The sequence below is a fragment of the Myotis nattereri genome, assembly GCF_964212035.1.
Source record: "Myotis nattereri genome assembly, chromosome: 6".
Classification (NCBI taxonomy): Eukaryota; Metazoa; Chordata; class Mammalia; order Chiroptera; family Vespertilionidae; genus Myotis; species Myotis nattereri.
The window spans coordinates 8,035,688-8,058,748 of record NC_138081.1 but is presented as its reverse complement, the minus strand read 5'-3'; the positions used below and the strand labels follow the sequence as shown (position 1 = coordinate 8,058,748).

At 53.1% G+C, this 23,061-nt stretch overlaps 1 protein-coding gene across 2 annotated transcripts in view; it reads right to left on the bottom strand.

Moving 5' to 3' along the window:
* ANKS1A (ankyrin repeat and sterile alpha motif domain containing 1A) overlaps positions 1-23,061 on the bottom strand; it is a gene marked incomplete at its 3' end in the record, with an annotated part of 178,558 nt that overhangs the window by 38,639 nt on the left and 116,858 nt on the right. The window lies entirely within an intron of this gene.

Sequence of the window (23,061 nt, the reverse complement as noted above, 5' to 3'; positions counted from 1 at the left end):
GCACGGTAAAGCACTAGCGAGCCCAGTGACGGCAAACCTGTGACACGCGTGTCAGAGGTGACACGCGCACTCATTTTTTTGGTTGATTTTTCTTTGTTAAATGGCATTGAAATATATAAAATAAATATAAAAAATATAAGTCTTTGTTTTACTATGGTTGCAAATATCAAAAAATTTCTATATGTGACACGGCACCCGAGTTAAGTTAGGGTTTTTCAAAATGCTGACACGCCGAGCTCAAAAGGTTCGCCATCGCTGAGCTAACCTCTCAGGTGAGCCTCACACAGAGCACGTGCTGCAGCGAGTCCGTCCCATGAAGCCAGAGGCAGCCCGAGCCCACAGCGTGGGGATGCCAGGAGTTCCTGGGGCGGAGGGGCAGGAACTGACCAGAGAAGGACATGAGGGACTCTCTGGGTGGTGATGATATTCTGTATCTTGACACACAAATGTATGTGTTTATCAAAACTCAGGGAATGGTAGATTAAAGATTTATGCATTTAACTCTGCATAAATTTACTCCCCCAAGTAACTATAGGAAAATACTGAACGCTGGTTAATGTTAGATATAACATGTTTAAGGATGACATGTACCGATGGCGGCATGTTTGAAAGGCACGGGAAATAACGGGTTTTTAAGTAGGCTGAGATGTGGAGAGACACGAGATAAAGCAGGTACAGCACACGCTAACTGGGAGCCGAGGCTCTCAGGGGGGATGGAGGTATGCACTCTTCAAATCTCTCTCCAGTTTTCTGAATGTTCAAATGTTTTCAGAATAAAATACTGAGGGGAAAACCTCTTTCAGGATCAAGTCTCTTAGAGAAAAAGAAATTATAAGCTCAACCTTGGTTTGCGTTTCATTTCTAATGAACTCCCCTCAACATGCTAATGAGCAAAGACATGCCCACGGGCCAAGGAAACGAGAGAGGCAGGAGGGAGGCTGACGCCACTATCTGGGCACGGCGCCCGGCGCGCAGCACAGCCTCTCTGCTGGGCGTGCTCGCTCTGCCAGAACCAGGTGTCCCAGTCTTGACAGTCAGAGCTCCCTCTTGCTCCTTCCAGGGAGGGGGCCCGGGAAACTGGCTCCGGCTAGTGGGGCTGACAGACACTGACCCCTTGGGCAGCACTAGGCTGGCAGGATGCGTGTGTACCCTTTACAGCCTGAAGCAATGAAGGAGGACCAAGTCCACCCACAGGCACCGCTGGAGCCAGGGAGAGGCGTGCGATGTGCTGAGCGCTCATTACTTCAGGTCACCTTTGTTGATAATTCACTTCGGGTGCTGACGTAGCCTTCTCTTCAGAAAGTGCTCCGGTCAGTGTTAACACGGAGCCTTGGGGGCGGGGGTGGGGGTCTGGCTCCACCCATGGGCCTCGGCACTGCACACCAGCTCATGCCTCCCTCCCCCGGATTGGTTCATCTGCACACCCCCCCCCACCCCCCCGAGGGCGAGGATTCTTCCCATTTTACAGAAGACAAAACCAAGCATCAGAAGAAATACGGGGCGCCCAAGGTCACAGGCTGGAACACGAACCAGTGCCCCGACTCCCCGCGCCCACCTTATTCAGGGCCTTGCTTCTGCTCTATCAGGGCTCAGAGTACAGCTCCCACATGCGGGCCAGACCACTGACAAGGCAGTGGGAGCGGTGGAGAAAATGAGGACTTCGGATTAAGAAACTTGAGTTAAAAATCCACGTTATCAGTTGTGGAGCCAGGGCCAGGTCAGTCCGTGCAGGCCCAGCTCCCGCTCATGTGAGATTAGAAAGGGTTTGCACTCCTGATTCACACTCATCTGGTGCCAAAATAAACAGAATTCTACCTAAAAAACAAGTTCATCAAAACCCAGGTTCCTGTGTGTGTGTGTGTGTGTGTTTTAAAGGACAAGCCCGCGGGACGGGCCTCCTCTGGCAGACAATGCTGAGAACGTGCGTGTGCCCGACAGCTGCTTCCGGACACTCGGCGGGAGGCCGCGTTCAGGACAACACCTTTCCGGGCCGAGTGACGCCTCGAGAAAGAAGGCTCCTTGTATGAACAGAGGACAAGACCGAAGAAGGAGAGGGAACAGGGTCCCAGCACAGGCCTACGCCTGCCCTTCCTGCAGGAGCCAGTGAGGCCTGGAGGCTCCAGGGCAGGCAGGTGGGCAGACTGTGGAACCAGCATGGGCACCCGTAACAGAGACAGCAGCACCCACCCTGCAAGTCTGTCCACGACCTCTGCTTCACCAACCTACCAGTTAGTAGCTGCAGACCACCGATTCCCTCAGGAAACCATACCAGCTCGGGCGGCGGCGGGGTGGGGTGGGGGCGGATTTGGGTGGGTTGGCAGCCAGCAGGCTTCTCTCACGCACCAGGGGCCTGCTGCTCCCACCCACTGCGTTCGCTGACCGAGAGTCAGCTGGGGTCATTTCCAACACCGTGTAAGACGGTTGTATTTGTTGATGGAAAGAGAAAATGTAATTAAACATCACATAAGTGATGAAACGAGTGAGTGTAACAAGAGCTGTTTCTGTGACAACCAAGTAGATACTTTGAAGAGACTTAATAACAGGATCATTTTTTAAAAATGCGTTCTTCAATTAAGTGTTGGGGAAATGTAAAAATCCTAAATGAATTCTGTACTGAGATTGCATCACAAGTGGCTAAATTCTTGCTTTGCTTTTTAAAAATAGTTGATTTTAGAAAGGAGAAAGAGGGAAAAGAGAGGAAAAAGAGAGAGAGAGAAACAGAAAAATATTGATGTGAGAGTAACATCGATTGGTTGCCTCCTGCACATGCCCAACTGGGGATCAAACCCGCAACCTGGGTATGTGCCCTGAACGGGAATCGAACCGACAGCCTTCTGGTGTAGGGGATGATGCTCCAACTGAGCCACAGCTGCCAGGGCTGGCTTTACTTTAAAAAACTCAAACTGGCTGAAACCGGTTTGGCTCAGTGGATAGAGCGTCGGCCTGCGGACTGAAAGGTCCCAGGTTCGATTCCGGTCAAGGGCATGTACCTGGGTTGCGGGCACATCCCCAGTAGGAGATGTGCAGGAGGCAGCTGATCGATGTCTCTCTCATCGATGTTTCTAACTCTCTATCTCTCTCCCTTCCTCTCTGTAAAAAATCAATAAAATATATTTAAAAAAAAATTTTTATTAAAAAAAAACAACAACAAAAACTCAAACTGGAAGTTTAAGTCACTGATGTACTGTGGATATGGCTCGGGTAATAGGACAGAGGACTCTGAATTAGCTGCCCATGTAGGCCCATGTGGGGAGCCCACATCAATAGGCTGGGGTGCACACCTACTTGTTTGGGTAAATTAAAATGTCTGTATTCCTTTTAAAAATGACCTCTCCTGCCCAGCCAGGTGTGGCTCAGAGGTTGAGTGTCGACCCAGGAACCAAGAGGTCACGGGTTTGACCGGTCAGGGCACATGCCCGGGCTGTGGGCTTGATCCCCAGTAGGGGCCGTGCAAGGGACAGCTGATCAATGATTCTCTCTCATCACTGATGTTTCTATCTCTCCCTCTCTGAAATCAATAAAGAGATACTTTTAAAAAGTGACCGTTCCCTTTAACCGAGTTTTGTAATGAACTAAATAACCCTGTCCCACTGTCTGTAGGGAGGCCCTGGGGGAGTTGCAGTGTCTGGTACCCCATCCGCCATCAACACGGCAGCCGCCTGGGCAGGATCCTCTAACCCTGTGGTTGGCAAACTGCAGCTCGTGAGCCACATGCGGCTCTTTGGCCCCGTGACTGTGGCTCTTGCACAAAATACCACGCAGACGCGCATGTACAGTGAGATGGAAACTTCGTGGCCCATGCGCAGAAGTCGGTTTTTGGCCTGGGCGAGTCTATTTTGAAGTACTGTTGGTATTTGGCTCTGTTGACTAATGAATTTGCTGACCACTGCTCTAACCCAGTGGTTCTCCACCTTGGCTGCACATTAGAATCACCTGGGAATCTTTTTAAAATCCTGATTTCTGGGCCTCATCCTCCGGAAATTCTGTTTCTTTGTTATGGTGTGGAGCCACAACATTAGTAACAAAGAAACAGAATTTCTGGAGGATGAGGACCAGAAATCAGGATTTTAAAAAGATTCCCAGGTGATTCTAATGTGCAGCCAAGGTTGAGAACCACTGGTCTAACCACTTTCCCTCCAGACACAGAACCCTCTCAGGCTGCTTTTCCTAAAAAGTCTCTCCACTGAGGGTGGAAAACAGCTCCAGGTGACTCCCCACATCGTGTCTCCTCTTTGAACAATGCCTTTTGCCTTCACTGATCACTGTGACTCACGGGCCAGGGCCAGCCGCCAGGGTCCTGGGATCGTCTGGTTACAGACCAAAGGCATTAGCACGTCAGGAGCACTGACATCCTCTCAACCCAGAGGCCCCTCACACAGGTCAGCGGGGTGAGCAGGAGCTGCCCTCAGTCCACCCTGCTCTGGAGCTGGGAGCACGGAGCCAGAGGCTCACGCGTTAACTAAGAAGACCTTTCCCTCCCCACGGTCCCCTGACCTCCCCTGGCAGATCACGGGGCAGAGAGGCAAAGCAGCTGGAGTCCTCCAAGACTCACAGATGGGCTGTGATGCTCAAGGGCATCCAAGGGCAACCCAAAGAAGCAGCCTGAGCCAGGAAGTAGTCTGTGCCTGGGCCTACCCCAGCCCGACCAAGGAGCACAAAAATTATGGAATAGCATCCTTTTGCCCCCAAATGTAAACACGGAGGACGCGATACGTGGAAACACTCCGTGTGAATGACAGGTGCGTGGGGGATCACCGTGTGCTGGGCAGGAAAGCAGAGCTCAGGAGTCCGGACAACAGAGCACATGGGATGCCTGACCGGCTGGAGGCCTGACGACGGAGCTGCCACCTACCTACATCCCGGCTGTGCCGATACCGAGCCTGAGCAGGGCCGGCCTCTGCCTCCTCTGCACCCCACCCCTCACCCATCATTCCCTCAGGACCAGCTCAAGCCCCAGTATCTCCCACGCCGTGTGTGATCTAACGGAACGTTTTCAGAGCCAGAGCAAGACTTTATGCTTGGTGTCCCTTTGGAAAAACACATCAGCTGCCTGAACTTCGTCTGTAAGCCGGAATGACAACACCTGCTTCGCGGGCTGGCGAGGGGATTAAATGCGATAACACATTTGATAACACGGCCTGATCTGCTAGGCCGGTGCCCTGCCAGCAGCCTCGGACTGGCTGCATCGAGCTTAGAATCCTGTGGCTGTGCCGTCCGGACACCGCACACAAGCATGCTGGCGGCGGGGCCGGCCCTGCCATGCGCACGGGCTGCGGGAGCCTCTTCTGTGCTTCCCGTGGGCCCAGCAGGACTGAGCGCTGGGCAGGCGCGGTCACTGCCCAGCAGGAGGCACCTGAGGAGCTCCAGCGCGTGGCCCCGCTCCCCCGACTGTGGTTTAGGGAGGGGTTTGTTTGTGGCGGACACCTTGCTGGGACCCGAGATTTTTCCCGAAGAGGACGCGAGAGGGGAGAGTGGCGCTTCCCTCTTTCCAGGTGAACGCCCCCACCGCACCCGCACTGGGTCCCTGAGTTCCTGCAGGAACAGCCTCTCCATCAGCCCGTGCTGACCTCGGCACAGGAACCGTGTTCTCTCCTTTTTTAAAAGTAAAATATTTCTTAGAATCCAAGAGTCTAGTTTACAATATTATGATTCAGTAACAGTAACAAATGGCCCGTCCACATGCCTGCCATATAGCTTCAGACCTGGAACACGGCCGATACGTGGAACTAAACGCCCCCTCCTGGACCAATGCTCCACCCCGCCTCTGGCTGGCCATCCCTGTCAGTATTCCTCCACAACACAGCCCCTGCCCCTCTTTCACAACTCGATGTCCCTGAAGTAACCCATGGGTTCTGGGGCCAGAGCTCAGGGTCAGGGGCTCCCTGGCTGGAGAGGAAGGGGAGGCACGGGAAGGACCAGCGTGAGGAAACAGCCCTGGGAAAGGGAGAGCAGCAAGGCCTGCATCTCGGCGGGTGGCAGGCGAGGTCACAGGGCTTCTGGGACTCCTGAGAATATCCACTCCCTACCTGGGGCCAAACTTCAGGTTCAAAAACACAAGCACGCTGGGTAACAGCAAGAACACCACCTTCCAAATCAGCCGCGGCGGAGCCCCGGAGCCCTGCGGACCTGCACTCCCGGGCGCGTTGGCAAGGAAGCCTTGCCAGTTGCAAGTGCAAAGCACATTTTCCCAGAAGAGCCCGGGATAGTGCACGCCGGGAGGGAAGGCAGGAAGACGGCACGCTGCCCTCTCCCCTCTGGGAGACCTCTGCACCGGGACCCTGGGCCACCGCCCGCAAAGACTCTCTCCAACCTCGCCTGCACCGATTCCACAGCAACCACACCGAGAGTCTCCGCGGGTTTGCAAGCGTTTAGTTTATCGCCGCCAAGAGCTGTTCTCGAGGGGCCTGTGTGAGGCAGGGCCCTGCAGAAGGGAGCGACGGTCTCAGGGCGACGTCAGGAGAGCCCAAGTTTGTTACTGTGACAAGAACCAGGGCCACAACTACTTTTAGTTCTTCCAATGATTTTACAACATCTCCACTGCTGCCTATTTACAGGCAGCCGCTGGTTCCCACTTTTGTTTTGCTCAACAAGCAGTAAACACGTAAAGGGGCTTGTGTGCTTATTTCAGATACAGAAGCCTTCTGGGCGGGGAGGAGAGGGGAGTGGGAGACCGCAGGCTGCCTGACCAGTGTGCCAATCCCCGAGGCTGTGCAGAGAAGAAGGGCGAAGGGAAGCTTGCTGAGGCCACGAGAGTCCAGAGCAAAAGGTCAGCGGTTCCAGGCTGGGCTCCCCAGCTCCACTGTTCACTGAGGTGCAGGGAGCCTTGGCTTCTGAGTCCACCTCTTACACAACCCAGTGCTTGAGCAACAAACGGACTGGTGCAGAGAAAGCAAGTTCAGACTGAAGGGAGTGTACTGCCACTGCACCATGATCAGCAGAGATTTGCTTTTCTCAGATATCTCTGTGCTCTGGCTGTGTGCATGTGTATCTGTGTGCATGTGTGTACACGTACATGTGTACACATGTGCATGTCTATACGTATCTTTGCATGCGTGTCTGTGTATACATGTACACGTGCGCATGCATATACTATGCATATGTATATGTGTGTATGTGTGTGCATGTGTGTGCGTGCATGTGCACACATGTATCAGAATCTCAAAAATGCTCCTACATGGTTGAAAATAAGCAGGATGGCTTAGTCAAACTGTGAATAGAAATCTCTAACCTGTTTTTGTTTTTTAGTTATTTGCTCCCAGAAGTGGGAATGAGTGAGAACAGCCGGTACAGGGATCAAGCTCAGCCCTTGGCTCTTGGCAGCGGGTGGTGGAAACCGGGACAGGAAGGCGAGGGCCGCACGAGGCAGGAAGGGAAACTAAGGCTCAGGGGGTTAAGTGACTCAGCCGAGTCAATGACACGGGCAGCAAGGGCGAACCCTTGCTTCTCGCCTCTGCTGAGCTCCCCGTGGTTCTGCAGGCGGGGTGGGGGCAGGATGGAGCAGCCCCTGCGAAGACCCTTAAGCCTCCGGAGAGCTGAGCCCGAGGGAGAAAGACCTGAGGTGGAACTGAGCTTCCTCACCCTCCGGGCCCTGCATCCCTGGCCCTGCCTCTCTCAGGAACATGGCTCTGGGCAGAGCACTGCGCTGTCCCCCTCAACAGGGGACCCGGGGCCGTGGCCCCTAAACTTAGCAAGTCTGTGAGCCCCGCACCCCTCTCCCCTAGTTGGGGTAACAAGAATGTTTGAAGGTTGCCAACTTTTCATCACGGCAAATAAGGACTTTCAATTACGACGACAGAAGTGTGAGGGAGGTGGCTGTGAAGCCGAACAGCTCTGCTTGAGAGGGCAGCTGCGTGAACATGCGCAGAACAAGGCGGCCAGAGCCAGGGCACGTGTGCAACGCTGGTGAGCTGGAGTGAGGCCTGCGGTCAGGACACACCGATGCAACCTCCTGGTCCGAGATTGTCCCAGGGCTATGTGACGTGTTGCCATCGGCAGAAACTGGGTAAAGGATAGTAAATAAAGGACCTCTCTGTTTCATTTCTGCATCTTCCTATGAATCTAAATTATCTATCTTCTAGTCCAGATATATAAAAGGCTAATATGAAAAGTGTCCCCTCGGGAGTTTGACCTGGAGACGGGGAGTTCGATTGCTCACCATGATGTGTGCTGACCACCAGGTGGTGGCGCAGAACGAAGGAAGGCCCCGGCCAGCAGCCAGAAGGCCCCGATCGGCCCTGATTGCCGACCAGGCCTAGGGACCCTACCCATGCATGAATTTCATGCACCGGGTCTCTAGTTTCAAAACAAGAAGCATGAATAAAGGAAAGGAATTTTAGGTAAACATGAAAACTATCCCCTCTGCTTTTAAAAGGACAACTGAAGTACAAAAACAGGACGGACCTCATCAGAATAAAGGCAGCTGGCAACCCACCGCCCAGCGGCACCGCCCAGCATGTGCACTGTCCCTCACTGCCGCCTGCATGGCGGACCAGTCAAGGCTGTGCTGGGGATTATCACGGTAAGAACGCAAGTTCTGGCTTCTCAGTCCTCACCAGCCTGGTAAGCAGCCACATCGGGCCAACAGACCCCCAGGAAGGCCTGGCACAGCTCCTGTCTCCCCACCCGGATGGGCCAGGACACAAACGTGGGCGGGACGCAGGCTGTGGGGCGGCAGGAAAGGGTGTGCGGGCTTTGCTGGCGAGATGTTTAAGTCCCTCTTCTGCCTCTCCTCCTACCAGTGCCCAGACCCTGCTTCTCCCTTCTCCCCCAGGGCAGAGAGAGCCCACGAACCCAGTCACAACCGGGGTTGCACCTTTACTCCACCTGCCCCCGCCTGGCTCCGACCCTGAGACCTGGAGTCTCATGGCACTGCACCTCCCTTCTGTCCCCTGACATCCCCGCGGCAGCTGCTGTGTGACCGAGTCCCTGCCCGCCACAGCCCGTCCAGCACAGCAGCCAGGAGCAGGTCTGTCCTGAGAAGCCTGGGACAGCGGTGGTGCTCGGGGACCGCTGGTGGGCCGGGCGCATCGAGGAGAGCCTGCGGGCCTGGCCTGGGACCACGGGCGGGTGCGTTGGTACCTGCCTGCACCGCTCGGCAGCATTATTTCTGAGCCTGCCAATCGGAGCTTTTAACAGCAAGGCCCTGCAACTTGGAGGGTCCCCGTGGGCCACCGGAGCTCCAGCCTGCACCCTGGGCAGACGGGCTCAGTGTCTGCCCTCCTCCCCCAGGGAGCCGCCCTCACCCAGACTGACCTGGGTAGCAGATAAACAGCCAGGCTCCCAGCAGGCCGGCCCGGGGCCCCTGTAACAAACCCCTTATGCTTTGCTTTCCGCTCACCCCCCCTTCCCGACAGTGCTTCTGGGCCCACCTCCCGAAGAAGCTGCTTGGATTCAAATCCAGATTTTGGGGGGAACTCCACCTAAGACAGATGATCACAGGACACCCAACAGTTAGGAAACTGGAGCCAAATTTCATCTGTGAACGAGTGTGCCCCTGGGTGTCTGAGGCTGTGTATCTACGTAATGAGGAAACTGCTCACACCATAGCTTATCAGACACTAGAAAGCTACTGGGGGGGCCGTAAGAACTTTACGTGCGCGGGTGATACTCATTCCCGCCGCTTATACGAACTGCAGTTCGCCTGCTGGGACCCTGGCCTGATTCCCGCTAGCACAGCAACTGGCAGGGATGTACTAAGTGTGTCAGATAAAACTGGCATGAAATTTACTCGATTACCAGCGCTCTGCACTCCCACACTTGGTTCTCACATGCTCACGCCGCAGGCCAGCTCACGCCGGAGGATGCCCTGCTGACACCGAGCTCTCAAAGCAGGGCTGTCACTTCCATGGCGAGGGAGCCACCGGGAGAGCTTGTGGGACACTGCTCCACCCGGCGCCTCGGTCAGCGCCTGGGAGCAGCCAGGGCCGCCCATTTCTCACCAGCTCCCAGGTGCAGCTGGTGCAGCCACCTGCAGCCACACTGAACCCACTGCTTCCAGGTGCCACCGACGAGGGAGAGAGCCAGCCACCAGGTTACCCTTTCCAGCCGGCGTCTGCTTCAAACGGAGGACCTTCCAACACTCCCGATCGGCAGCCGAAGCAGAACAGGTTTGGTGTGCTGGCAGCTCAAACCCAAAATGGCACAATGAGCTCCGTTACTCAACTCCCAGGAGGCCCGGCCTGCTCTCTTCCTCAGCAGCTGGGAGTGCCCACTCTGCAAAGACGCTGCCAGCCAACTGAGGTGTGGGCACCAAGGTAGTCACATCCTCTATGGGCCTACTTACTAGCCTGAAAGGTGGCAACTCCTATTGAGGGAACCTCCCAGCTCTGAGGTTTCACTGTGAATCAAAGCAGCCCTGACCCTGAGACCCTCCTGGGGTCAGTCCCATTCAGCAATGCCCCTGATTAAAGGTGCTGCCGAGGTAGTGAGGACTATGTCCGACACCAGCCAGAGCACACAGAAGCACCAGCATGAAAACCACGCCCACAACCGGCCCTCCCTGTTGGATTATGGCATGGAACCCCTCCCCGGCGGAGGGAAAGCCGGAGCCGCTCCCTAGAATGAAGGACGCTCTGATAACCCCCGCGGGGTTTTAGATGAGCCTGGTGCTAATAGCTTTCCTGCTCTGCATGCAAAGCAGGCGCCACCGGGGGAGCGGTGGGCAGTCCCCTGTGAAGGGCAGCCCCTGTGAAGGGCAGCCTGGGAGCCGCTGTTTCTGAGGCCTGGCTTCTGCACGCCTCTCCCCGTGTCCACAAGCAGTGCACTGACCTTGCAGATTCCACGGGAACCTGCAGGAAATGTTTTATTCTGTTTTACAGACGGAGGAACTGATACCCAACAAATCACCGTGGAACCAAGAAGAGGAGTGAGGCTGGCTGGTGTCTGACGACCCAGCATGGCCACCTCTGATCAGCGTGGCCGGCCGGAGGTGGGGAAGAACCAGTTAAGCCAAGCTCCGCCCGGAGCCCCACGTGTCAGCGCGGCGCTGAGGGCCCGGGTGGAGGCGGAGCCCAGCATCGGCAGCACCAGGAGGGCTCGCCCCGCCCGTAGTCGCAGGAGTCCCTCGCCAAGCCAGGCCAAGTGAAAACAATCCTTTATATGTGAACAGCAAACATCTTCTATCTCACGGAAGGTATACATAAATGCCTATTTAGGAAACGATCTTTGTTGATCTAACCCATACAACGTCAGTAAAAACAGGGAAACACATCATTACGAAAAGCTCCTAGTCCCTACTTCAGACTGCTGCCCTCCCCCTCCCTGTCCAGGAGCACCCCGACTTCCTTCAGGGAAGCTCCCGAAGGGAAGGAGCCGTGTCCTTCATCACAGTCCCTGCACCCTGCACCTAGCACGTGCCTGACCCGTAGCCGCCACCTCACACTTACCTGCTGGCTGAGCCGGTGCCCTGCCGGGTGAGGCTCCCGGGAGGCCGGCAGGGCCTTTCGCCCGTCTCCCAGTGAGCCGGTTCCTAAGCCAACGTTTTGCACCTGCTCACAGAGTAACGAGCCCCCAGGCTGACTACTGCTGTGTGAAGGGGACTGTTCCCTGATCTGGTCTCACACACCACCTTGACGCTTTTGCACGGTGTTTTGTCTCACTGTGCCGGGATTCAGAGCAAGGCTTGCTCAGCCCCTCTGTGCTCCCACAGGCGTCGGCTCTGCTCACTGCTGGGCTTCCTCTCCTGGGACGTGAGCCCTCACCGTGGTGATCTGACCGCCTCTAACAAGCACAGCCTCTAACAAGCACAGCCTCTAACAAGCACAGCCTCTAACAAGCACAGCCTCTAACAAGCACAGCCTCTAACAAGCACAGCCTCTAACAAGCACAGCCTCTAACAAGCACAGCCCAGCGTAGCACAGGCTGCACTTCCTTCCCCAGCTCAACGATGAAGAAGCAGACACAACACCACATCACACAAAATTTAGCACATGACGTAATGACACTGGCCTAAGTATGCTAAGCCAACTAAGCCTTGGAAATGCATTAGAATTTATTTTAAAAAATATGTTTTTATTGATTTTAGAGAGAGAGGAAGGGAGAGGGAGGGAAATGGAAACATTGGTGAGAAACATCGATCCGCTGCCTCCTGCATGGCCCATACTGGGGAACAAGCCTGCAACCTGGGCATGTGTTCTGACCCGGCATCCAACCATGACCTCCCGGTTCATGGGTCGACATTCAGGAGCCACACCAGCTGGGCTGGAAATGTATCTTAATTAATACAAGTAGGGAGCAATGTCTAAACTTAATCAAGGGCACAGCCACAAGCTGATAGGAATACACAGTGCTATACAAATGCAGACAGAACTTAAAAAAAATTTTTTTTTATTGATTTCTTTTAAAAATATATTTTTATTGATTTCAGAGAGGAAGGGAGAGGGAGAGAGATAGAAACATCAATGATGACAGAGAATCACTGATTAGCTGCCTCCTGCATGCCCCACACTGGGGATTGAGCCCACAACCCGGGTATGTCACTTTGACTGGAATCGAACCCGGGACCCCTCAGTCTGCAGGCCGATGCCCTATCCATTGAGCCAAACCGGCTAGGGCTGATTTTTCTTTTTTTTTTTTTTTTTTGAGAGAGAGAGAGGAAGGGAGAGGGAGAGAAAGAGAGAAACAAAGATGTGAGAGTGAAACATCAATTGGCTGCCTCCTGCATGACCCTTACTGGGGATGGAGCCCCCAAACTGGCAACCTTTCAGTGCACAAGACAAACCCCCAACCAACTGAGCCACCCCAGCCGGGGACAGACAGCACTTTTCACAAGCCGGGTCAAGACCCAGCAGATGTGGCTTTGTGGGATGACTGACCTAAGGCACTGTGGGTATCGACACCGCCGATGACTCCGAAGACAGCACCTGGTGGAGCTCTGTCCCAGGAGCGGCTGAACAGGCTGCGGCACCCAGTCTGCCAGGCCCACCGACAAGTGAACCCTCCCAGGGCACCGAGTGCAGCACACGCATCCGTCACGGGCTCCGCCTTAGGACCCAGTGCTTGGGCTGCGGCCCAGGATGAAGGGACCCTGCAGGGGGACTAGCAGAGAGCCAGCGCCGTCTGCAGGGGGCATGGCCAGGCCTCTGTGTGAACACCCGACGGGACACTCCCCGAGGACCTGACTTCTGCATCCGCAGCAATAGTTCTAATATTTTAAAAGTGGGCTTTGGGAAGCTCCCTCAGTTCTGCCAGCACCACCCCATCAGAGACGCTGACTCTTCTGCTCTACCAGATAAGGGCCTAGAGAGCCGGTAAATGGCTCAGACATGGGACCGGCGGAGGACTTGCTTAGCTGAGCATCTGCGCTGCCACAACCTGCCCCGGGGAGCCACGGGGAGGGGCACCCCGCAGGGCCAGCGCTGTCACCGCACTACACCATGTCTGCTTGGCACTTTGCTCCTCTCAATCTAACATAAAAGCTTAGGGCCAAGAACTGGCCAACCTGATTTCTGTTCTTGACTTAAATATACAGCACTGGAAGCAGAAAGAGCTGTACAAGGGCCTTCTATTTTCAACATTCTTTACAGATGCTAACGTGCTTTATGGAGGGGGCAGGGCAGGCAGTAAATGGGGTTAGCTTAAAACTTACATTGGCATATTTAAATGTCAAATTCAACTCCTCCTTTCTAAATTAGAATGTTTTCGTAAAGCAACATTTTCAACGCAAAGACATGGAGGTGGGGCTGCTATTCTATTAACTGGAGAAATCCATAAAACATCAGCAATAAACCTCTCCTGAAATCCATAAATTTCTAGGCTCCCATCTGCGAAGCAAATTATTCCACGTGTTGTCTAGAATCCCTCAGCTGTAGCATAAAAGGGCTGTTCCTTGTAACTAGAGAATGAAAAAGTGACAGTTACCACGTAAGGCTGAGTTGGAGGAGGACTTGTCACATCTCCCTCAGGAAGGAAAAGGAAGCTGCCCGTGCCCGCGCCGGCGAGGCCTTCGCATCCAAACCTCGAGCTCCCGGGAGCGACAGGACCCCGTCACCCTCCTGGGGTCTCTCACTGCTGACTCCCATTTCTACCTGCCGTTCTGGGCCAGGGAGCCCAAGGGCTTGTAAAAACGAACTGTCATCACTACCCTTGAAAGTCTCTGATCTGCTCAGGGAGGCAGGCCATGCATAAAACAAGACCAGCTAGGCCTGTGCCAAACGTGTGCCCGAGGTGAGAGCTGCGGAGGCGCCGGGAAGCACGCCTGCGACCTAGGCCTCGGGGAGGGGCCAGTTTTATGGCAGAGACTCGACATCCCCTCCCTGAGCCGGACCCTGGTCCCACCACCGTTCACCGGGGCCTTCCCCGCCTCCCACCTCTCAGCACTTGGTTCGTTCTCCCCACGAGCCCGTATTTTAGTTTGTGACCGTGCTTCTATGTGCTTGTACTTGTCTAATATCTGTCCCTTTCAACTCTGAGCCTTTCAAAAGCTGGTGACTCTCTTGTTTACTACTTCACTTCTGGAACTCCCGAACACACAGTAGATTCTCAAAAACATGTGAGTCTCAAAAAAAATGTCGTCAGTGGTTGAGTGTCGACCTATGAACCAGGAGATCAGTTCAATTCCTGGTCAGGGCACACGCTGAAGTTGTGGGCTCGATCCCCAGTAGGGGGTGTGCAGGAGGCAGCCGACTGATGAGTCTCTTTATCACTGATGTTTCTATCTCTCACCCTCTCCTGTCCTCTCTGAAATCAATAAAAATACATATTTTTAAAAATGTGTTGAGTGAATGAATGAGCAAGCTTTAAAGAAGGGTGGAATTTCAACCAAAGAAATGGAGAAAGTCATTCCAATAAGGAAAAGCTATAAACCATAGTGTAGAGGGAAATGGTGGGTATAAAAGTTGTCTGGAGTCAGGAAAAGAGAGTACAGGTGAGAGAGAAAGCCAGGTACAGAAGCTGACACAGGTTCATTCTCTGCAGAGCCATGACGCCCAGGCTGAGGAATCTGGACTTGTGCTCCAGCAATGGGCACCACGGAAGGTGTTTAGCCAGCAGAGATATACACAATATTTAGGAACATGATAAGGAGGCCACGGTAGAGGGACCAGAGAAGGAAGCCCAGAGGTGAGCAAAATACTGAGGGCGCCTGGGGAGGCCATACCAGGAAGGTGAGCGGGAATGGAGGAGGGGAGGGTTCTGGGAGGAGGCCCTGGGGACGGACACAGGACGGCAAGTAAGGGCCGAGACACCCTCCATGGGGCCTGGCTCGGGCCATTTATACAACACAGGCTTTCCCAGGTCTCACCAATCCTATTGGTTTCAAGTGAAAAATTGGTGCAGGAGCATCTCCACCTGCAAACTAAGGTCATGGTGAGTCCTAGAGCTGCCACACAACGCCCGAGGCGCCTCAGGCACCCTGGACGGTGCCATGCTGTGAGCTGGCGTGGGCAGTCACTAGGCCGTGATGGGTGCAGGGAAGACCTACACTGATTTTGCCAAAAAGCAGCCCAGGGGGGAGGCTGAGCTTCGTCTCCCAGGCAGGAAGCACAGGGAGGGGGGGGGGGAGGTCACGTCAAAAATTTACAAAATATTTAGGAACATGACAAAGCTCTCAGTCACTTCACAGAGCGGCTTTCTGTACGTCCTCCTGACTGGGGGTTGGGGGTCCTTGATTTGGGCTCACTGACAAACTGGTCCCTTAATTTTTCTGGGGAGTAGGAAGGCACGTCAACCTCCCTGGTGAACGTTACCAGTGCCAGGTCACCAGTAAAAATCTCATCCTGGTATACAACTCAGCCTGCAAGGGGCCCTGTGAGCTGGATGCGCCCAGAGCGGCCAGGACAGAGGCCGTGTGAGAGCAGCCCGAGGGGAGTGGGAAGCGACTGCGGTGCCTGGCAAGGAGGCAAAAGGGCTGCGCGCGGGAGGACACAGCCAAGTGCAAACACCTGACAACGGCTATGCAGGTACATGACCCGAGCTAGACCCAGGCTGGCGAGGTGCACGTCACGGCCTTTAATGAGAAAGCACTTTCCACGACTTCACACAGGAGTAGAGCCAGCAGGGGCAGTCGTCGGAGCATCCGAGCCAAAGCGGAGACCGCTTCCAGGGAACACGGCAGCAGCTGTTCACAGGCAGCTGGAGGACATGGTAACTCAGATTTCGTGCTTCGAGAGTTTGCTGGCGTCATCCCGCCATCCTGCAAGTCACGGGAGGAACGCTAACAGCCCCTCGGGGCCCACAGCCAGGGGGACATGCTTGGAGCCTTAACAGTGGAAAGGAAAACTCGGGCTTTCTCTGGAGTTGGGGAACGTAACCTAGTGCTGTAATGATTTGGATTCAAACGAGGGGAAGTGAAAAGTAACTGCTAATTGACACCCAAACAAACGCACAAACAAGCAGCCTGCTCACCGGTATTCCAAATACAACCTCAACAAGACCGAGAACTGCAGCTCCACCTGGCTTCCCTCACTCATCACTCCAACTCCTGAGAAGTCGTCAGCTCCCAACCTTGAGTTTCTTCGCCCCGAGGACTTCACGTGTAACATGAAACACGATTCTAAGTGAAAGCTGCCCGAGAGCGGGACGTAAGCGCTCCCACACACAGAAGGGCCACGTGTGCAGCGAGGGGCGTGCTCTGCCGTGGGGCCCTTCCACTCTGCGTGTGTGTCAAGTCGTCCTGTGTGCACCTCCCACATCTTTACCTCAAAAAGGCCGTACAAAGTCAACAGGTGGCTCATTACTACTTATACACAAATAAATTCCACAAGAAACAAAGATTTAAATCTGAAAAGTGAAACCATGTAAGTTCTGGAATGAAAAAATAAAACAAATTAGAGTAGGGAAGGTCTTTTTAACTGGAACACAAAATCCACAACTCATTAATGAAAGGGTGGCTAGATTCAATTTACATAAAAATATTTATTTTCTGCATGTTAAAAAGTTACGTCAAGCCCTAGCTGGTTTGGCTCAGTAGCAGCCGTGGGCAAACTACAGCCCGTGGGCTGAATCTGGCCCGTTTGAAATGAATAAAACTAACATCCCCCCCCCCCCGCCCCCGTACCCTTTTCTGTAATGATGTTTACTTTGAATTTATATTAGTTCACACAAACACTCCATCCATGCTTTTGTTCCGGCCCTCCGGTCCAGTTTAAGAACCCATTGTGGCCCTTGAGTCAAAAAGTTTGCCCACCCCTGGGATAGAGGGTCAGCCTGCGGACTGAAAGGTCCCAGGTTCGACTCCTGTCAAGGGCACGTGCGGGCTCGGTCCCCAGTAGGGGGCGTGCAGGAGGCAGCCAATCAAGGATTCTCTCTCATTATTGATATTACTCTTTCTCTCTCTCCCCCTCTCCCTTCCTCTCTGAAATCAGTAAAATATATATTTTTTAAAAAGTTGTCAATTTTACCTAAATTAAAAAAACAACCAAACAAATACCATAAACAAAGTCAAAAGGCAACTGATATCACAGATAATGAACTAATTTCTTCAAACATAAAGAGCTTCTACAAATGCAAAGAGACCGAACCAACAATAAAACAACAGAACGAGGAGGAGGAAAGGAACGAGCAGGGCCCACAGACTGTGCCAACCTCACTCACAGTAAAAGGCAGCACTTCACAACTGCACCACGACGTGACCCCCTGCGCACCGAGAGGAGAGGCGCAGGCCCTTCCCACAGCCGCCCAGCTTCTGGAAATTTATTTCCAAGTCACTGAATAAGGACATGCATTGCAGCATGACTTTTAAGAATCAGTAAAAACTTAGTAACAATCAAATGGTCGACCTAGCCGGTTTGGCTCAGTAGTTAGCGTGCTGACCCTCAGACTGAAGGGTCGCAGGTTTGATTCTGGTCAAGGGCACATATCTCGGTTGCAGGCTCGATCCCCGGCCCCTGGCAGGGCCTGTGTGGGAGGCAACCAATCAAATGTCTTTCTCACAGAGATGTTTTTCTCTCTCTGTCCCTCCCCTTCCTTCCACGCTCTCTAAAAACCAGTGGCGAAAAATATCCTCAGGTGAGAATTCACAAACAAAATTGTCCACCTAGGGGAAACTTTTCAAATAAATAACAGTATATCCATACTATGGGACGCTATGAAGTATGAAAAAAGAAAACACTTCACGTAGTTAATTAGAATGATTTTCAACAAAAATATTAAATGAAAAAAAGCAAGGTTCAGAACAGAATATATAATATGGCACCATTTATCTTTTTAAAAAAATGTTTTTATTGATTTTAGAAAGAGGAATGGAGAGGAGGAGAAAGAGAGAGAGAAACATCCATGAGAGAGAAACATCAACTGGCTGCCTCCTGCACGCCCTCTACTAGGGATCGAGCATGTGCCCTGACTGGGAATTGAACCGGGGACCTCTTGGTGCGTGGGAGGATGCTCAACTAACTGAGCCACACCAGCCAGGGTGGCACCATTTATCTTAAAAAGAAAAATACTCGACATGTCTGATATGCTTATAGACCCACAAAACATTTTTGGAAGGAGCCTCAAAACACTGGGAGAGGAACTGGGTGTCTGGGGGACACAGAGAAAGGGAGACTTTAAAAGAATTTATATTCTTTTGTACCTTTTAAATGTCAGCCACATTCAGGTATTATAACTTTTTAAAAAATCCCCTGAGTACAAAAATTCCATTTCCAGTTAGAAATGAAGGTTAGACAAATATTCCCTTGCAGAGCACGGCTCCAGACCTTGGGGTTGGAAATCGCTGCCCTTGAAGTGCACTCTCCTCTGCTGCACCCCAGGTCCCGGCCAGCACAGAGGGGGCGGCCGACCCCTGAAGACACACTTCTCCAGACCGTCCGCCGGCCCGTGTGGGTGAGGGAAGCTCGCCCAGCAGCCCACCCGGGACTGACAGCCACTGCAGAACAGACACAAGGCGCTCCAGAGTTTGGGGGAGGGGGAGGTAGGGGGAAGTTCTCAAAATAACTAACTCCAACGTGGAAAGGAACCAAAATATTTACACAAACCACACCATTTCAGCTGAGTTTACAACGGCTTCCTGGCTGCTTAGATCAGGATCAGCAAGAACAGACTGTCAGACAAACTGTCATTTGTAGGCCCCCAGTGAGCGTGGGCAGTTCCCACCTGTCCAGACACATAAACAGGCCGCCCTGAGTTACGGCCGGTGGGCTCTGTGGCGCCGGAGCCTGGGCTGCGAGCAGACAGGGCAGGATGCCCGGGAAGATGGCCCAGCATCTGGCCCTGCCCACAATCTTCAGCCACGAGCATTTTCTTACACGCTGGCTGCTCACATCGTGGCATTAAAGAGGAACGTGGACGGGGAAGCAAGCAGGAAAGGAGGCCTGCAGAGCTGAGCCTGGAGGCCACATCGTCGAGGGGGCGGGCACACCGGGGTCTAGAAAGGAGCTCTGTGGCGTTGCTGAGGGTCTAAATGCTTTTCAGTTCCTCCCCCTTCCCTTAAAATCCCAGTTTTCAGATTTTACTTCTGCTTTGTGAGGCACCCATGGAAATGTATTTAATGAGGAGGTGACCTTCGACCCAACCCTCCACCACAACCCACCCAACGACCGTGATGACAAGGACAACGACATCTGAGAAACTTAGAAATTCAGATTCCATTCTAGTTCAATTGCTAAAATATATGGATGCAGGTAAGCGCATGTGTATATCACATATGTATGTTAAAAAAGTGACCCAAAACAGCTTAGTCGGAAAAAAAACTAGGGTGAAAAAGCAAGATGAGAAAAGAAGCAACACTGGCAAAAGAGAAAGAGAAAGGAAGTTCAAAGCAGAAGTTGACAATAGGAATATGTGTAAGGCAATGCAGGTGCAGAAGGGAATATAAATTTCTCTTACAGAGAAGGCAGCTCGGCCCTGCCCCCACCGCAGGCTGGGCGCCACCTCCTCCGGGTCTCCCTGGCTGCCTCCCGGCTGCAGCCCCTCTCCACAGGCTCCACCCCTTCCTCAGCGCTACTGCTCGCCAGGCCACGCAGCACACTATGAAGCTAACTCACCGGCCCCTCAACCCTCTGGGATGTGGGCTCCACGGGGGGGGGGGGGGGGGGGGGGGCGGGCTGCTTTGCGCGCTGCTCAGCCCAGAGCTGAGGATGATGCCAAGGACAGAGCAGGTGCTCGGCAAACTGCCTGGGCCAACGAATAATCATAAAAACACTTCAATGTGACATTATAGTCGATTATGTGACAATACCTCTACTTGTTCCTTAAAAAAAAAAAAAAAATGCTTAGAACAGTGGTTCTCAACCTTGGCTGCACATTAGAATCACCTGGGAATCTTTTAAAATCCTGATTTCCGGGCCTCATCCTCCGGAAATTCTGTCTCTGTTACTAATGTTGTGGCCCCACCCCATAACAAAGAAACAGAATTTCCGGAGGATGAGGCCTGGAAATCAGGATTTTAAAAGATTCCCAGGCCGAAACCGGTTTGGCTCAGTGGATAGAGCATCGGCCTGCGGACTGAAAGGTCCCAGGTTCGATTCCGGTCAAGGGCATGTACCTGGGTTGCGGGCACATCCCCAGTAGGAGATGTGCAGGAGGCGGCTGATCGATGTTTCTCTCTCATCAATGTTTCTAACTCTCTCTATCTCTCTCCCTTCCTCTCTGTAAAAAATCAATAAAATATATTTAAAAAAAAAAAAAAAGATTCCCAGGTGATTCTAATGTGCAGCCAAGGTTGAGAACCACTGGCTTAGAATAACATAAGGTAAACTACTATTCCCTAAATTATATACAATCGGTCTGTATACTACTGATGCCATTACTGGGGGGGGGTGGGGGTGGGGGGGAGAAGGAAGAGCACAAAATCAGAACCAAAGTATATAAAGAATGTTCCAGAAAATGTTTCGGATTCTCAGCCTCTGTGTGCACTGGAATAAAGATAAAATTCTTCTCATATATCTGCCTACACTGACTGTCACCCAGCTTTTGGTCTGATGTGGGTGTTTTTGTTTTGTTTAAATGTAATTATACAAAAAAGGAGAAACGGGAAATTCTCTTCTTGCTAGCAATTTCACAAATACCACAACCCCTCCGGGGTGCCCGAAGGGCCTGTCCCGGGGCAGCTGGGTGGGGCAGTGGGTGGCAGCACGCGAGGGAGGAGCCCAGCTCTGGAGAACATATAAATGGGCAAAATGTTAAAAGGAGAAAATAAAAGGAAAACCCTTCTGGTGGCGAATGCTGAGAGGGAAGGGCTATTGAGAAAACCTCCCCTGGGAGCCACCAGGAAAAGTAAATGGAAAAGGAAGGATGAAGTAAAGATGCAGGAAAAAGCATCGATGAAAAGGGGAGAACAGGCAAATGGGGGTAAAAGGGATAAAAAAGCAGCAGGGTGAGTAAAATGGCAGGAACAGGAGCAAAGAGGAGAGCGGAAGCAACGAGCAGAAGAAAGCATGAAAATGAGGGGAGAAAAGAGAGAGGTCGGGCTCCCAGACTCGCGTTATGAAAAGGCAGCGGCAGGGAGGGCACCTTCCAGGCAGGTCCCAGGCGCCCCACCCTGTCCAGCCAGCTGTCCAGTTAGAGGCACGACATCCTCCCGAGAGGCTCCAGGAGGCGGGGCGGGTGGGGGGGGGGGGAGCACGACACAGCAGACTCATCACTGGTTCCCTGCCTGAGAACAGGATGCTTCTCCTGTCAGCATCGAGGCCATGGAAGCACCCACATGTGCACGTTTATCCTGGCCAACCAAAACCACCGGGCCTCTCAGACAAAGGCCAGGCTGTTTAGTCAGGACTGCCTGCAAAATAAGTGATATTATTATTCACTTTTATTTTTTAAAATGTTTATTTATTTATTTTAGAGAAAGCGAGGAAGGGGGACAACGAGGGAGAGAGGGGAGGAGAGAGAGGGAGAGAGATTATTTGTTGTTCCACTCATTGAAGCATTCATGGATTGATTCTTGTATGTGCCCTGACTGGGGATCAAACCCACAACCTCGGTGTATCGGATGACGCTTTAACCAGCTGAGCTACCAGGCCAGGATGAGATTATTTTTAAAATCCGAAAAAAAAAAACTCCATCTTAACAGACCACTTAAAACGGAGGGAACTTTAGAGATTCCAGGATAAAAACCGTGACTTCAGTGTATACATGGAAGCACCTTAAGCAGACACTCCAGGCTCTACTCCGTCCCAGAGGGCGGGAATGTCACATTCTCGATTACAGCGAGTGCTCTGCTCAGCAGAGAGCACTGCGCCGCACGCTGTGTGCACGCTCAGGGACAGCCTGTGCTGAGTGCGGGGCGGAGGCTGGCCTCTGTCAGCGGGAGCCCCTGGGCCGGCCCTTTTTATTCCCATCTAAGTGATTCTTCTTGCTCACGCAGCCCTGAAGGGTTAAAGGTGCCTGAGCCTCTGTGCAGCTGGACCAATCAGCTTTTCTCTTGATGACATCATGCTCCAACTGGACAGCTGGCTAGAGAGGGGAGGCCGGGCCCTGGGGAGGGGGGGGAGGAGGGGGGAGGAGGGGGGAGATTAGGGGGGAGGAGGGGTGCCTTCCCGGCGATGCCACGGAGGGACTAGGGGACCCTCAGCTACCATTTCAGCCGAAACTGGGACATTCCCCAAGTCCCTGGCCAGAAGTTATCCTCAGCTTGAACAAAACGCACATGAAGTTTGTCCTGCTGTTTGCGCATTTCCCACCGGTTTAATATTTATGGAAGCTGATTAACCAAACAGATTTATCCCTCAGCCGTTAGCCAAGGCCTGAATGACTCATGTTTATGCTCAGCAGACAAGCAGCCTCGTGTGGTTTCTTTCAGAAGCTCCAGCCCCACTCACAGGCAGGTGTGTGGGAGACCTAGGGGACCCACACTTTCCACACATTCGAACCGCAACCTGACCGGAGCCTGGTTCTTCTTCCGACCAGGGAGTGATTTCAGACGCCGACTGACGCGTGTGTACGGGGGTGCGTCAGGCAACTCCGGGACAGAGGGTGAGCCCCACGGAGGGGACTGGGACGCAGGAGCCCCTGGTGGGACACTGAGCACACTGCCAGCTCCACGGAAGCGAGGACAGTTTTCTTCCTGTAACTGGGGTGGGAAGGCTACGAGTCAGGTGACTTTCTCCTGCTTCCCAGCACCCTGGATATGCATCTACACCAGCGGTTCTCAGCCTGTTGGTCGCGACCCCTTTGGGGGTCGAACGA